Source organism: Dioscorea cayenensis, chromosome 6 (genome assembly GCF_009730915.1).
Source record: "Dioscorea cayenensis subsp. rotundata cultivar TDr96_F1 chromosome 6, TDr96_F1_v2_PseudoChromosome.rev07_lg8_w22 25.fasta, whole genome shotgun sequence".
NCBI classification, from domain to species: Eukaryota; Viridiplantae; Streptophyta; class Magnoliopsida; order Dioscoreales; family Dioscoreaceae; genus Dioscorea; species Dioscorea cayenensis.
Genome location: NC_052476.1, coordinates 7285654 through 7297445, shown reverse-complemented (window position 1 = coordinate 7297445; position 11792 = coordinate 7285654).

Sequence of the window (11792 nt, the reverse complement as noted above, 5' to 3'; positions counted from 1 at the left end):
TCCGGTGACCTATTTTGTTTAGTTGCTCATACTAATAAAAAACAAAGTAGAATCCATGAAAACAGCCAAAAATAATAGCATCAACTCCATCAAGAATGAAGAGCCGATTGATGCTTGAGAAACCCTGTGAAGAGGCATCTTCGTCGTCTTCAACCTCTTGTATATGTGCCCTAGGAGTGGATCTCATCAAATCCCCCTCTCCTCGTCAATCTTCCCCTCAGATTTGCCCTCTAGAACCTTATTCTTCTTCAGGATCAAAGATGGTGGTGATGAGCTTCAAGAACAAGGTTCCTCTCTTTCTCAAAGATACCCTAAAGTCTTCTTTTAAAGATGATCTCGGGATGGCTTACGAGCTGGTTCACTGTCAGTATACGGGCTGTGAGGGTCCTCAGAAAACTTGCTGAATTTTCAGTAAGGTGCTATAGCAACTCCTACAACAAAACTACTATAGTATTGTTTCTGTAGTCAGCTTGTGGTCATCTTCACGGCTGTGAGGTTGCTCGTAAGAAATTCCAAACTTAGCTTCTTTTTCAAATCTTCATGCTTCAGGCTACTACAGTAATGCTACAGTCCACTAGGGCTATAAAACGCCATTTTTGGTGTCGATTTCTTCTTTAATCTCATTGTCAAGCTCACCTAGGCTTCTTCTATGCCTGTAACATAAAAGGAACTAATTAAACGATAAAAAGGAATTGATTCATTAAGAAAATACACAATTCATACACAACAAATATATATACAATACATACATTTAGGCATTTATCAAACATCCCCACATCTAAGCATTTGCTTGTCCCCAAGCAAACAAACATAAAGAATAGGGGCAAGAAGATAAACGGCTAAATATACGATCTCAAGCTCAAATGCAAAGAACCCCACAAACACAAGTGAGAAGAAATCAAGAAAGTGAGTTGTTCTATAAATAATCAAGTAATGATAGTCATGTTTCATCTAAAGTGATCATGTGAGTGTGTGCTAGCTCCTTACCTTAACCTCAAAACCTTGGATTACCCCAGGATGCCCATTCATCCCACGACAATGAGATCAACATTAAAAGTGTTAAAGACATCCTTAATAATTAGTTAGGAGTCCTTTGGTTCCTAAATACAACTCTAGCCTTCAAGTGATTATGCGACATGTTCCAGGAGACCAATTGAGACACTTTTATTTTCTCTCTCTCATATATACAAAATTTTCATTTTTTATTTTTCTCTTTTTTTTTCTGTGGCTGACTAACGTAGACTGTACAAAACAAAAGAAAAGAAAAATTCTTTCTGAAGGATACACATGCTGATTAGGCACAAGAGCCACCCAATTTACTCAATTATGATCTACATAAACGCATTCGTGCTAAATTAGTAGAGGAATACTGTCGTAGACTCTCTTTTTCTTTTAAGTACACACTGTATCTCATGTCCCCTAGTGTGGAACTTGTTACAATACTCTACTTAAGGCTAAAGAAAATAATGACAGAACCAAAAGCTCTTAAAAGAGTATTGAAGATAGAATTTAACATTCTAATGCCAATGTCATTATGATGAGTTGGTTGGACTGTATAAGGTGGAAGTAATCATGAAAAACTTGAAGGTGCACTAAAGATAAAGCAGAACTACATTCAAGCATAGATAAGAAGTATAACTCACATATATCATTCTCTCAAGCTAGGAAGATCTTAACAATGAAATCATAGCTATCATGGGTAATTCAAGCATGCAATATCATAAAACACTCCATTCCCACACCTAAAATTGAACATTGTCCCCAATGTACCTGGTGAGATAAACACTGGACGTGCATGGACCATGGTTAGTTACAAAGCAAGGGCCATAGAGTGTATGATAAGTGCTTGTGCATAAGTATTACGAAGTATACTTTTCTAATATTGATCATCACTTTTATCAGATTTTATTGTTGATTCTTGTGTATTTATGTTTATTTGCTCATTTTGGTTTGTGGAGACAAGTTTGGGAAAAAAGAAGCAAAAATAGATCATGGACGCGATTTTTGAAGAATCTCTTGTACCAAACAAGGATCAAGGCACAAGTTGTGATCACCAGCATGTGGTTGTGTGCCAATCTCCAAAATGTGCAAGTAAATCTATAAATTGGAGGGGCACAAAGGCAGTCACACTCATATGTTCCACCTTGTATGACATTGTCAAGAGCTTTGTCAATGTGCTTGGAAGTGAAGATGCGATATGATTTACTACATGGATGTGTACCCAACCATGCGGCCCTGATGAAGAAAATAAAATCAGCAGTAATGTAGCAAGTCAGTATAGCGAAGTACTGTAGCAATTATTGTTTGCAGTTCGTAGGAAATGAGAAGCCTAGAAATTCACATGCCCGTGTAGAATTTCCACTGGGCATGTGAAATCCCGATTTCAGCCATTTAAATACCACTTTGAGATATCGGTTTGGGGATCTTTTGTCTATGTTTTGGAGAGAGTGAGGCTAGGCGTGGAAAGGTTTTTGCTGGGATTTTTTAGCGTTTCTATGGCATTCAACATCGATTTCCTTCGGAGGAGTGTTATTGGGGGAGCTTCCGACGACTTAATTCGCCGCGGTGTGCCCTAGGCTCGAAGGAGGAATCTTTGGAGAAGAAGAAGCAGCTCCTCAAGACTGTCATCACCGAAAGCAAGGGGGTTATCTTTATGGAGTTTTTGTATTCACTTTTGATTTATCTTTGATTTTGTATTACTCCATGGAGGGCTAAACCCCTAGTGGGTACTTGGACTTGTAAACCCTAAAATGATTTTGTTTCATTAACTTCTACTTTTTTTCTTTAATTGATGTTTTAATTAAGTTTCAATCTTGTGTAATCTTTGTTGTGATTTTCCCATAGAGTGACACTAGGGTTAAGAAATCCTCTAGGTAACCTCTTGAATGAGTGACACTTCATTTGGTTAGACTTAGCAAGATTGAAGAGGGTTGAGAGGGTGAGTCGAGAAGTAGAGGAACGTCCCCTTTCCTTTCTGATGTGATTTATCCTACCTCCATTTTCCAAGATTTTTTTGCAATCATGATAGAGTGAAGTGCTATTAGATCTTTTCCACTGGGGCTTAGTTGCGCGAGAATAAAGTGAAGTGTTGAGAAATCTTTAGTGCCGGGGCTTAATTGTGATTAGGGATGTTTCGCCTGGACCAAAGGGTTTGATTTACATTAGGAAATAGTGTTCATCACTTGGAATCCCTGGAGCCCTAAGCAGTCCTACATAGTGTGAGTTGTTGAGAGTATACCTTTTCGTTGGGGCTTAGTGTAGAGGGCTAGTCACGGTTGACCTTAGGTTTGGGACCGTGTGTCTTTAGATCTCCATAACTCATTAAACTTCAATTAGGAGGTATAATATTAGTCTTGCACTTGAAACAATAGTCCTAGGATGAGCATCGTCCAAGTACCCCATTTCGTCATTGGTTACATTTCCAATTTCTCTTGCTCTCTCTCTTTTTTCATTTGTTATTATTTTAATCAATAGCTTGAATCACAATCATCACTTGACTTTCACTATTAGCTAAGTAGCAATACTACTTGTTTTTCGACAGTTATTCCTTCTGGATTTGACTATCCACCCGTTGGGTACTTTATTACTTTGACAACCTATGCACTTGCGGCACACTGATAAGTGCTTGAGTAGACATATTTTTATATATGTTTTACATGCATTGAGCATCATTTTTTACTATGGTTTATGTCTCATATTATGTATTTGGTGTTCTTTTATGCATATAGGTTGTGAATACCTTGAAGAGTAAAAAGGAAGCAAAGATAGGCTATAAAGACACAATGTTGGGAGTTCTTGTTCAATTCAAGGACGAAGACAGGAGAGGAGTTCATAAACATGGAGATGTGTGCCAACTTCCAAGAAGATTCAAGTCAATTCACTAGTTGGAAGGGCACAAAGGCAGCAACATCTTCATGTTCCTTCTCTTTGTGAAGATTGCAAGACCTCTTAAAGATAAGTCGATGAAGAAAAGTTTTATAGCCTACCACATGGACGTGTGCCCGGACATGTGGTCTCAAGAGAAGAGTGTTCGGATCGCGTTTTGTGAAAAGTACTGTGGTAATTTCACTGTAGTATCACTGTAGCAAAATTACTATTCACACGCCCGTGTGGAAATTCCTGCAGCCCACGCGGCCGCGTGGAAAATCCACACGGGCTCGTGAGGGCACGTGACAGGAGCGGTTTTGGACTTTAAATAGGCCGTTTGCCCTATTTTTGAGGGACTTTTGGCGAGGGTTTTCGCGAGCACTTTGAAGTCAAGGCGGCTAGGGTTTTGGACGAGGTCTTTGGTGATATTGGGGGGTGTCCATCACCAACTTTGATCGATCTTCTCTCCGTCATAGCATAGAGGGAGCCTTCGGCGACCTAGTTTCGGAGAAGGATCCTTCAAGACGTTGGGCGACCCATCAAGGCCATCATCACGAATTTAAGGGGTTTTACTTCATGGTTTTCATTGCTTTTCATTGTAATAATCATTGTTTTGTAACTTGCTCCATGGAGGGCTAAACCTTAGTAGTATTTGGGTATGAGAACCCTAGGATCTATGTTTTTATAATGATTTACTTTATGTTTCTATTAAATCCGAGTTGATTTGAGTTTTAATCTTGTATTCCCATTGCTTGCTTGTTTAATTAATCCTTGTGGTTGATTGGATTCGCATGATTTGTTACTTTGATGTGAGAGAGGTCTCCATTAGAGTTAGAATTTTAAGGTTAAAGAGGGTTGAGAAGGTGAGTCATGAGATAGTGGAGTGTCCCCTTTCCCTTCCGATTGAGTGTTTCCTATCTCCGTATTCCCTAAACTCTATGCAAACATATTTGGTGTGAGGCGTGAGATTGAGAGATTTCTCCGCTGGGACCTTGTAGGGGGTTAGAGATCCTTCGCCGGGAATTATGGTTGGATCTATCTTTAGGAATCAGTTTCACTCTTAGGTGTCCCTAGAGCGTATTGCGGTCATATGAGGTGTGAGGTATGGAGATTGAGTGATTTCTCCGCCGGGACCTTATAGGGGACTAGTACCGATGGCTTCGATGCAAGGGCCGGTTGTTCTTGGATTACCTCGACTCATTAGACTTGGTTTAGAACTATTTAGTGAATCATGAGCTTCATGTTAGATCCTAGGGGGAGCATTGTCCGGGTACCTCATCTTTATTGATTGAGATCTCCTTTACTTGTTTTCTCGCTCGTTTGCTTGCTTATTAATTCTCTTGCAATTAGTTTATTTCATCACATCCATTGATTTCGACTAGATAACTAAGAATTGGTTAATACTAATACTTCCGTTCCCTGTGGATTCGACTACCAACTCACCGGGGTAATTATTACTTCGACACCCGTGCACTTGCGGTTTACACGCATATTCGGACGTGTCAAGTGAAATTGCTACAGTACTTTTCACAAAACGTGATCCGAACACTCTTCTCTTGAGGCCACATTTCCGGGGACATGTCCATGTGGTAGGCTATAAAACTTTTCTTCATCGACATATCTTTGAGAGGTCTTGTAATCTTCACAAAGAGAAGGAACATGAAGATGTTGCTGCCATTGTGCCCTTCCAACTAGTGAATTGACTTGAATCTTCTTGGAAGTTGGCACACATCTCCATGTTTATGAACTCCTCTCCTGTCTTCGTCCTTGAATTGAACAAGAACTCCCAACATTGTGTCTTTATAGCCTATCTTTGCTTCCTCTTTACTCTTCACACAACCTATATGCATAAAAGAACACCAAATACACAATATGAGACATAAACCATGGTAAAAATGATGCTCAATGCATGTAAAACATATATAAAAATATGTCTACTCAAGCACTTATCAAACTCCACCACACTTAAGTCTTTGCTTGTCCGAGCCGAGCACACACCCACGCGGGCGCGTGGCTGTCCCACGTGCCCGCGTGGGCTGGAACAAAGGCTAGTTAGCCCTGTTTTTTCCCCGGCTTGCTGTTCTTGCGCATGTGGTGCCCAGTTTCATTGTATTCATGCCGAACTGATATTTTTAAGTGCTTTCTTCGCAGATTATGGCACCACGGACCAAGAGGTTAGCCCAGAAACGTTCTCGCCATGATAGGGAACTGACCCCACCACCGGTAATCGAATTTCCTGACCCTATTCATCAGCAACGGTTTGAGCGTCTCCAGCACCTGAAGATTGGGTAGTCACGTTTTATCGACTTAGATGCACTAGAGGACATTGGTCTTGCTGAGGAGGAAAGAGCACTTGTTAGTGTGGGGGGGTTGGGACCGATTATTCTCCATTCAGGAGCCCGTCAGGCGAGATATCACCTTGGAAGTTCTTGCCTCATTTCCTTTTGATCATGACATAGTTGATATCAGTTTTGACATTTCCAATTCCATTCGTTTCGCACTTTTGGTCAGCCGCATAGGATGTCTTTGACCCAGTTCTCGATATATCTCGGATGATACGATCAGAACTACGCTGATACTACCGAGTACACTGTGCTCCTCACCGATTATCCTTATAATCTCACTCCGGGCCAGGTCTTCCATGATCTATGCGGTGATCGTCAGTATTCCACAGGCCAGTCTAAGGCCTCATTGCTTACTCGACCGGCGAACAGGTACATCCATGCTATTCTTAGCAGGTCCGTGACAGGTCGGGGGGATGGTACTGGTTCACTTCCCAGGAAAGATCTTTTGTACCTCCACTCTATGGTCTATGGAGTCCCTCTCCACTTAGGATATGTGGTTGACGACTACTTTCGTCATCAGAGTGAATATTTGCGATTGGGAGCATTGTTTGCAGGACCCTACATCACTCGTCTTATGTTCAAGATGGGTCTTATCCGCTCGATCAGAGGCGAGGAGAGAGTCAGTAGTCTGGCACCATTGGGTTTGGCTACTCTCCGTTTGATGGGCATTGTGAGATGTACAGGCTCGGGCGGATATGCACTAGTAGAATTGTCATTTGGGGACGACGAGGAGCCTGTTGAGGCTACAGAGGCACCACCTGCAGCCGAGCCTATAGTCACCGAGGCAGCTCCGGCAGCATCAGCTGATCTTGAGTCATCTTCCCCTCAAGTTCACGAGCGTATGGCTCAACTCGAGGCTGCCGTTGCTACCATCCTTGAGAACCAGGCACGGATTATGGAGCATCTTGATCGTATTCAGCAGACTCTTGATGAAGAGGTCTCATCCGTTTCTGTGCCAGCACCAGCACCAGCTCCAGATACTGACGCTTGAGGCGTCACAATCATGAGACTATTATTTTAGTTTCTTTCTCCTAGTTGCTTTGTTAGTAGTATTTAGGCTTTTGTACTCAGAAAGGCTTCACCTTCTGAGAGTTATTTTCTTGTCTTTCTTTTGTGCGAGTATATGCTTTATTATGTTATTTGTCTGAACTCGTATTTTCTTTTACATTTTGTTGAGCTTCACTGAACCCCTTATATTCCGTGCAGATGGCCTTGAGAGTGATGTTGATGGTGTTTTAGTCATAGACATGATCATGTGATGTTGTCACATGGTTGTGTGAGCTTCACAACCTATACAACACGCCCATGAGTTAGACTTCACCAAATGATTAATGAGGAGTTCAGGGGAGTATTGTTTTACTTACATTCCCACACACATTATGCTTCCATTGGTATTATTTTTATTGTGCTTGCATACATACATTGAGGACAATGTACATCTTAAGTGTGGGGGAGGGTTCACCTTATACATGACTTTTACTTGTGTTTTCATGAGCATGCTCTTGTTGCCAATGAAGGTTCACCTTAGGGTTAAGAGTTTAATTCTTAGTTTTTGGAGGTTATAAACATGGATTTTATCATGCTCTAGTTTTGATCCAATTTTATTGAATATTTTTATCCGATTGCTCTTTGTGCACTTTTCTCGCTCATTAGACCTATGAAGACTCTAGTTCATTATGTTTGGGACTTTAGTGTGCTAGTTTTTATTTGAAAAAAAAAAGAGATTGGAAATTGTTTGTTGTTTGTACATAGGGGGTGGAAAGAGCTACCATCTATGATGTATGTAGCTACTCTCATAAGTCAGATACTTGTTATGCCCTAATGAGAGAAAGAGCTATCTCATGGAATATGTGAAAGCTACCATCCTTGATAGAAAGAGCTACCACCTAGAAAGTATGAAAGCCACTCGAGAGGCATCTTGGGAAAGGGCTACCTTAGAGGTTGTGTGAAGCTACTACCTATTCTTTCTGTTTATAAATAAGTCCCATGTTAATAAGAACTTGGTAGTGGACATAGTGTTGACATGAGTTGAGTTTTTTCACACACACACGCATTCGGATTTTATCACTTTCATTTTTGATTGGATTGTTTGCTAGAGCATTGATTTTTTTGTCTATTGTTGGCTCTCTCCATGACTGTAGAATTTTATTCTTGTACTCTTTTTGTAATACCCTGAACCTGTGGATAACTGTTGAAAAATATATTCAGGGTATTACTACAGTTGCAGTAAGAATTTTCTACAGAGTAATCTTGTTGAGAAACCCCAAGTGGACAGAATAAGGACTTAAGTGTAAAAGTTTTTAAAAGATTTTGGGTTAAAGAGTAATAGAAAAAGGATTGATATGAAATGCTTGTGAAAACTAAGGACTGAAAGGTAAGTTGAAGGGATCATTTGGAAATATTGTGTTATAATCCAAGGACCATTGGATAATTTGAAAGGACCTTTTGAGAATATTATTTTATAATCCAGGGACCATTTGTGAGTTTTTCAGGGACTGGTTTGTAAGAAGTTAAGTTTTGAGGGACTAAAAGTGAATTTCGGCTGAAGAGTTAATTGAGAGAAAAATCTAGACTTTTGATGATTGTTCATCTTCTTCTCCACCATTTTGCTACAGTAACCCGAGAGTTAGAGAAAAGAGTGAGAGATTTGGAGAGAAATTGGAAGAGATAAAGCTTGGTATTTGGAGAGAAGAATGGATGAAGTATTATTTGGTAAGTATTTTGATGATTTATTTGTTGGTATACTTGAATGTATGTGTGTGTATTTTGGATTGAGAAATGTAATTTTTCTTGAGAAAGAAGAAGGATTTATGATGAAAAATGATGAGTTATTGTTAATAAGAGTTGTTGCTTCAATTTTGGTTGGAAAAACACTTGTATTTGAGTTGGAATTTGCTTGAAATGGAGGTGAGTTTGCCGGATTTACTGTAGTATTACTGTAGCACCGAGATTAGGGTTTGGTTTGATTAATTAAGTTGATAATTATGATGATTAGGAGGTTAATGATAATGGTTAGATTGAAATGGGTTGAGTTAGTCCAATTGATTTGATTAGATCAAACCAAGTTGGATTGAATTGATTGAGTTGAATTGATTTGGTTGAGTTGAGTTGATTTGGTTGAGTTGGGCTTGATCAAATCAAGTTGAGATGGGTTGAGTTTGGTTCGAGTTGATTTTTGGGTTAAGGGTTTTGGACTCGAACCAAGTTGGTTCAATGGATTTTTGAATAAGAATTGAGTTGGTTCAAAGCTGGTTCGATGAAATTAAGTTTGGTTCGGTGCAGATTAAGGTTGGTTCAGATTGATTCAGAGTGTTTAGCTCTGGTCGAGTTTGTTTAAATACAAGCTGAAAGGCAATTGGACTATGCAAGGTCGGGTTTTTAAACCCGATTGGAGTGAGTGGGCCCAATAGAGTCTATTATTGTTTCTTGTATTTTTCTTTTTGAGTTTAAATATGTTATTTATTTTTATTATATTATTACTATTAGGGTGTTGTTCGGGTCTTGAGAGGGAGTTCCAGATCTAGGAAGGAACCCAAGGACACTGAGTGAGTTGGTAGTGGCTATTATTTTTTTAATATTAATTATTATTATTATTTTGAAATAATTGTTTAATAACTAGTATTTTTGGAAATAATTATTTAAGTATTTTCATTTTATCATGTTTAATTTAGCGTATAAGGTTAAAAATATATGTATATTTACTTGCCGTTGATGTTCCTGACAATCGTATTGATACATCAGTTTCAGTATAATTATACGTGATTTGTAGAATAGTGAAAAATACATGTATATGTGATTTAATTATTCAATTCATGTATTTATTTTTTTGATGGTTATATATGCTTTGATTTGGAATGATTTGTGAAATCATGTGAGCCGCTTTTAAAAATGTTTTACCGACAATATTTGTGGAATTGGTTTTTCATTCCCGGAATAGGAATGGTATCATGGATCCTGGATTTTTACTGGTTTTATGCATTGTTATACTTTTGACATTGGGCTTTGTGGAAATGATGTTTATTTTCGTGATGTGAATGCTTGTCCCGGATAAGGATCCCTATGATGTGATTTATACTGATTGTTTTATTCTCGTATTTACATGTTGGTTTGATGGTGACGGCGGGCTAAGGCCCGACTACTGCAGTAGTGGGTCCCCACGGGCCAGCCTTTAGAGGTGGCGTGGTGGACTTGAGTGTTGATTTGTCCAGATCAGGTGGGAGCGTAGAGCCCCTGATCGATTATACATCGGGATCCTAGAGTCACCACATGGGGACCGATGGGCCAACGCTCAGGGTGCGAAGACTTGGCGGCTCCCCAACCCTAGTCGCGACGGCGCTAAGTGGGGAGAGTTTTTCCAGTCGTGGAATTGAGAATGGATTTTTATATTACTTGTTATTTTTGGGTTGTGATGAGGGGCTGAAGCCCAGCTGTCGTTCTTAGGAGGCAGTCTCTCACAACAATTTGGATTTTCTTAGAAAAATTGATTTGATATTGATTTGTGATGAATTTATGTTTTGTGATGAGGGCGAAGCCCACTGTCGCTCTTAGGAGGCGTCCTCACAACAATTTGGATTTTCTTAGAAAATTGATTTGATATTGATTTGTGATGAATTTATGTTTCAAAAGTTCTTTTAAAAATGTATTTTGCTAGAATTCGGGTATTTTTGGAAAAGTTGGAAAAATTATTTGAGAGGTTGGTATTTATATATTTTTATATATACTCGATTTGAATATTTGAAATTATTAGCCACTACCGACCAACCGAATGTGTCAGAATCGCAGGAGCAAGACCCTAGATCGCCTGCTCAAGTTTAGAGCTAGTCGTGGTTAAGTCCAAGACCGCAGTGGGTCCCATACTTTTCTTTATATTTGTTGGTATCGTGATCTCAGTAGCATTGTCACTCCACAAATTTCGAGTTATTATATTTGTCAGATTTATGTATTTGAATCCCGCAGTTGGTGTAAAAGTTATAAATCGTAATTTGTAACTCCGATTTGGTTTCGAGAGGTACAGTTTCCAGCTAAAAAGGAATTTTTAACCCGATGGGCGCCACATTTACCTCGGTAGGGGGGTGGGTGTGACATCTTTTGGCATCGTGAGCAGAGGTTGAGATATCCCTCGGGTTGGTAGAGATCACGGGTCTGTGATCTCGAGCCCAAGTTTAGAAGTCATGTCTAGACTTAGAGGGTTAGTAGTGATTATGACGCAGTTAAGGGCCCAGAGAAGTATTTAGAGTCTCCAATCAAGTTAAAACCTAAGTTGCATATCGATCTGAGGACTGATAGTAGGTTTTGACATTTGAGACAGAGCTGAGTAGTGTACTCGCGATCGTGGATCATGTGTCGAGATATTTGTCGGAATTGGTTTTATTCAAAATGAGTTAACTTAAAGATGCCAAAGAAAGGTGTTTGGCATGCTTTTTATCGACTGATACATAGTGATTTGTAGAGTGATTATTTACTATCGAAAGCGATTTGTAGCAAGAGAAACAGTGGTCTTGGACCCGTAAGTGAAATTCAGATGATATCGATTGATGTATGCTAAGGAAATTTCGAGGACGAAATAAGGAGGAAGGATTG